The sequence below is a fragment of the Sapajus apella genome, unplaced genomic scaffold (genome assembly GCF_009761245.1).
Source record: "Sapajus apella isolate SASKATOON/1434 unplaced genomic scaffold, GSC_monkey_1.0 scaffold48, whole genome shotgun sequence".
NCBI lineage: Eukaryota > Metazoa > Chordata > Mammalia > Primates > Cebidae > Sapajus > Sapajus apella.
The window spans coordinates 11,810,679-11,816,431 of record NW_022436988.1 but is presented as its reverse complement, the minus strand read 5'-3'; the positions used below and the strand labels follow the sequence as shown (position 1 = coordinate 11,816,431).

The window sequence follows — 5,753 nt, the reverse complement described above, 5'->3', positions numbered from 1 at the left end:
CAGGTGGATCTTTTGCGTCTGCATTACTGTTTTCCTTTCACCTCTTTGTTTATTGCCATTCTTGACAACTCTGATATCCATCTAGATGGATGACCCAACCGCCTACCAATCCCTTCACTTCCTTAGATCCTACGGTGTGTCTTCCCTAGTTTCACTAAAAAGGTCATTGACTCATATGGTCATATTCAAGACTGTCATCACCAGTAACTACACCAATTCCAAAATCTTAATTTCAAACCCTGCTGCTTTGACCATTCATCAGCTACTAGTCAGTTTACTTAATCTGCTTCTCCCACTCAAGAAATTGACTGATCTACCCATACCTCCAAGCCATCAAAAGCATGATGTTTTCTCTATGCATAAAATTTGTTTACATTTGGGTTTTCATTTCCCTTCTTAAACAACCATCCTTCATGGTCTAGTACTATAACCAGTCCCTTGCATATACTCTGAATTGCTATTCTTCTCTGTGCTTCAGTCAAATGTTGGCAATATCTATCCCTAATTAACCCAATCAATCCCTTACTGAATGCCTGGATCTACAAATCTGAATACTCTTGGAAGTACCACACATGACAAATTCATGACCACAAATCCCAGAGAAGCCTCCAACACTTCCAGACCATTTCAGTATTTTAAGTATTTTCCCTTCTCAAAGATGATATTTCCGCATGGTCTCTTTCCTGAAATTTTTAATATCCTTCTCATTCTCAGCTGAAAATTTGATTCATATTGAATAAAATAGATCCAATCCAGTAAGAACTGCCTTATCTTATCACCACATCTACCGAGCTACCTGCATCTGTTTCACGTATTGTATCGTCTCTCTTTAAAATCTGTGAACTTTCTCTGCTCTTATCTAAGAGCATGGATACTCTGGGTCCATTCTTTCACACCTTCATTAGAAGGTGAGACAGTTCTAGGACCTCACTCCTAGAACTCCCTCCTTTTTCTTCTGCTCACCTTCTAATGGTTCATTCCCATTAATACTCAAATATGCCTTAATATCACCCACCTTTAAAAGAAATTTCATAAACTCCACATCTACCTTCAGTGACGATTCCATTTCTCCATCCCATTTGCTAGCAAAGGCCAACAAAAGATTTGTCTGTAGTCTGATTTCAGCTTCTGTCCCGTGCTCAGATTTTCCAATTGAACTTTCATTACCATCGCACTATAAAAAGTTCTCATAATAATGTTACTAACAAAATTCATCCGTTGGAAGATGATGTTCCTTCTCCATGTTCATTCTAACCACCTTTTAGCATCAGCTGGCCCAGCAGCAGATGACCAATCCCTCCTTCCTGACACTCTTTGTTCTCTGGGGCTTTTTTCAACACCAGCACTCACCTTGCTTGATTTTCTACCTTTTCTTATCACCCTTTCTTCCTGTCTTTTATTGGCCGCTTCTCCCTTACCAAACCTCAACATATTAGAAAGTTTCAGAGCTTCCTCCTGAAGCCTCCCTCTCTTTTACAGCTTTACCTAATTCTCGGGATAAAGAATCTCAAATTTTGATCTCCAGATCTGTCCCCTGAGCTCAAAAATTCTCTCTCTGAATACCTACTTGAGAACTCCTCTAGGATACTGAATTGCCATCTCAACAGAATGTCATCAAAAAAACAACATACTGATTTTCACTCAGAAATGTCTTCCAAAGTTTTTTAGATATTTTGGTGAACAATATCACTACCACTTTGTCATGTAGAAGTAAAATCTAAAGGCATTTCCCTAGTTCTGCTCCCCTTGTTGTGCAAAACATCTACTCCATGAATAAGTCATATCAGCTGTGCCTCAAAATATTTTGTAAATCCAAACACTTTCTGTCATTGTACTGCTAAAATTGTCGTACAAAGTCAGTCTTCTGTTACCTGGATGCTTCTGACTAATCCAGTTACACTAGTTAAGCTTTCTAACTAGTGTTTCCACCTTTGATCCTACTCCCCTGCCTCCAGTTCTACCCACCTCAACATTCTCTTCACATAGCAACAAGAATGCTTTTTTTTTTTTTTTCTTTCCAAATTGGGAGTGTTCTCACACCCTTACCTGGCTTAAAACCTTCTAATTGGCCGAATGTGGTGGCTAATGCCTGTTATCCCAGCACTTTGGGAGGCTGAGGCGGATGGATCATGAGGTCAAGAGATGGAGACCATCCTGGCCAACATGGTGAAACCCCGTCTTTACTAAAAATACAAAAATTAGCTGGGTGCAGTGGTGCATGACTGTAGTCCCAGCTACTCAGGAAACTAAGACAGGAGAATCATTTGAATCCAGGAAGCGAAGTTTGCAGTGAGCCAAGATCAAGCCACTGCACTCCAGCCTGGCAACAGAGCAAGACCCTGTCTCAAAAACAAAACAAAACAAAACAAAACAAAAACCTTCTAACTTTTTACAATCAGATTACCCAAACTCCTCAGTATGGCTTACAAGACACTCAATGAACTGAAACCTGCCTACCCGTCTGTCCTCTACTATCTCAATCCTTCCCACTTTGGTTATGCATGTGCTACAGTGTCTGAAATTTGGCACATCCATCATTGTCTCAGGAATTTGCATTGGTCCTAAATTTGTCCTAAATTTGGCATGTCCAATCATTGTCTCAGGACTTTGCATTTGCCATTCCTCTGCCTGGGGAACTTTATCATCTGAAGTTTCCTTGGCTGCTTGCTTCTTATCACTGATGTCTCAAATCATAACTAACCTTTTTTTTAGTGATGCCTTTCTTGACTACTTTAGTTAAAGTGAACACCTGATCTCTATCTCATCACCATATTTTTAATTTCTTATCAATAGCTGGAATTCATATCTTACTCATTTTGTGTTCATTTTTAGTATCTCCTCTTAAACCCAACTGAAATGCAAGCTACTAGAGTGCTTTATTCACGGTTGTATCCCAAAACCTACTAAGGAAATTGCTATTTTGTTAAAAATTTATCAACACTATTCAGTGGACTAGCAATATTCACCACCATTGGGAAATAAACTGCTCAGCATACCTCACAAATTATAGCAAACTTTAATGTAGTCTCATCAGCTGACTATAGGCAAGTAATCAATAACAAAGCAACCCACTGCTTCTAACAATTTTCCAGAGATTAATGTAGGATGTCTCTTCCTCACAGGGCAGACTGTGCCAGGAAGTCATACAATGGGTCCAGTCTGCCTGAGTCAAACCAAGGTACAGGGGGTTTTGGTTTTGTTTTGTTTTGTCTTTCATTTATTGTGGAGCATTGATGACAGTGCATATTAATAGAGGACCTCAGTGCCTCTGGGGCCTTGGAAAGCAAGTTGGTCATATGAAAGAGTCCTCTGTCCCTCCTTTCCTGAGTGTCAATCTTTAATTTAGAAGAAAAGAAAAGTACAGCGTTTTTATTTGGCTGTATTAAAATTTATGGGGCAGGGTGGTTTTCAGGCCGCTGCCCCTGCCAGGCACTGCTCTGATGATGTATGACTGTGACATGTCACCAGTGTAGCCAGCCTCTGATGATCCATTGCAGCAGCAAGTCATTTGTCATACATCACTGCCTCGACAGCTGCCCCCATCTGGGCCTCTCCTATGTACTCCAGCAGGGAGTCCTGGCTTAAAACAAGCTCCGTGCTCCTTCTGCACTCCCACGGCCATGGTGTTCAGCATGTATTTCTTACCATTAGTGAGAGAAAAGAAAAATAACGATTCGTGGCAAACTCTACTAGAGTTTTAAAGGTAAAAGGTTTACATATTCTGATGTTATAAGCCAAGAGCAAATAATGATGATTAGGAAGATGACTTGATACTTTCAGAATGCCACATGAATATACAAATACTTAAAAATAGCGATGTAGCATTCATTCCCTGCCAGCTAGTCTTCTAAGGATTCTACATATATTAAATAATTTAGTCCTCTAAAAGTCCGTAAGAGATGGTATTATCACCCATTTTACAGATGAAGAAAATGTGGTACAGAAAGATATACCTGCCCACTGTCATCCAGCTCAGTAAACAGAAGAAACAGCATTTAGATCAAGGCAACTGAAATCTGAAACCTTTGCTCTCAATCCCTATGCGTTGCTGTATATACTTTCAGACAGGATCCTAGTAGTTCTTCCCAGGTGCTTGTGTTAACCCTGGCATTCCAAGACCAAATAAATACATAGACACTGTGCAGGCATTTTATTCAATTTGTATAATGTACTTGTTAATAATTATAATAATTATTAAAGATAATATTTAACAATTGCATGATAGATTCTAGGGTATATGATAGGTAGTTTGCTAATGTTATTTAAGTTTCCCAACTTTGCAAGGTATTATTGTTTTTTTTCTTTGTTTTGAATAAATGGATAGAGCAGTACATTAAAAAGTTACTGAAGATGTTTTCAAAACAAGTCATTTGCAAAAGGACTAAAGAGATGAGACCACATAATCAGGGGCAGCTATACATTGAAAAAGTAAATGAGTGACGGGAAATGATTTCTATAGAATAGTTGAAATGCCATTTGTATATATTTTAAATAAATAATTCAGTTAAAATCTATTTAAATGTCACTAAAACAGAGTTTATAGTATTTACTTTTTTATTTCAACTGAAAATTAGTATTTTATACTGGGGTGGGAAGGACTTTTCACAGATTCATATTCTTTACCGTTCCTAGCATTTAATTACAACAGATACATCTTTCCATACCAAAAAGAAAAAAAAAAAGAAAAAAAAATTTATTATTAGTGATTGTAATGCACAAAGCATAAATAAACAGATACATATACTGTAAAGGGGATAACCTTGGATTTTGAGTGTCTATTATCAATGTCCTTTATTTTAATTATGATGAATTGGGCCTATGGGAATAAAGACATTTTTCCTACATGTTGATAATTTAATTGCTTCCAACCTTTCTAGTGGATTCCATGTAAATTGAGGTAAGAACATGCTATGAGCAAGTACTCATATTTGCTTTATTTTACTTCTTGGAAAACAAAATTTGTTAATTTTATATTTTCTTTATATATTAACATGTAACATATGTTAATTCACAATTTTTCATAAATTATTATACATTTTAAATTAAATGTTTACATAAAGCACCCAAATATGAAAGTTAGGAAAAGAATGAGTGAATAAATGAATCATTGAATGGATTCATTTGATGGATATTAGCATTTATTTATTCCCATTCTAAGCCTTTAAATTGGAAAATTTTGACAAGAAATATTCTAATATTAAGACTTTTAAGAGTTTAAAAAACTCTTAATTTCCAGTTACTAAATATTTCTCTTAAAATTATTGTGCTAAGAAACCTCATTTGTTATAATAAAAATACCTGTAGAATAAGGTGGTCCTGGAGCACTTTGCCAACATGGATAAAAGAAGGGAAGAAAGGCCTAGACTCATAATTATTCAGTGAATTCAAATACTTAATATTTGCCTGGACTTCTCAGCTGGTTTGGGCATTACAACTGTTTCCACAGAATTTTAATAAGCATTGCAACACAGTACTGGATTTCTTTTTAATTGAGCATTTCTGAACAGTCATCTTCCTCTTCCATCCATCAGTTGTGTTTATGTGCTGCCTCGTTGTCTTCAATTGCAGAGTGGCGCTCTGAATTCAGCTGGAGAAATAGCTACTGGTTGCCCCAGGTTCTCACAGAAGGCAAGAGACAGCCTTCTCACTAGCTCTAGCAATAAGAAGGGATCAGTGAATTACACGTTTGTTTTCCCCTCACCAAGGTTATTAGTCTGCTGTTTTTTAGTTCTCGTGTTCATTTTAACTTCACT

The 5,753-nt window shown here is 37.1% G+C and overlaps 1 long non-coding RNA gene across 1 annotated transcript; it reads right to left on the bottom strand.

The window, feature by feature from the left end:
* Positions 1–3,372: 3,372 nt before the first annotated feature.
* On the bottom strand, positions 3,373–5,551 carry LOC116525846. Its single transcript, XR_004257850.1, has 2 exons — positions 5,299–5,551; positions 3,373–3,640 (listed from the first exon to the last, which is right to left on the bottom strand). It is a non-coding gene; the product is annotated as an uncharacterized LOC116525846 (long non-coding RNA).
* Positions 5,552–5,753: the final 202 nt, after the last annotated feature.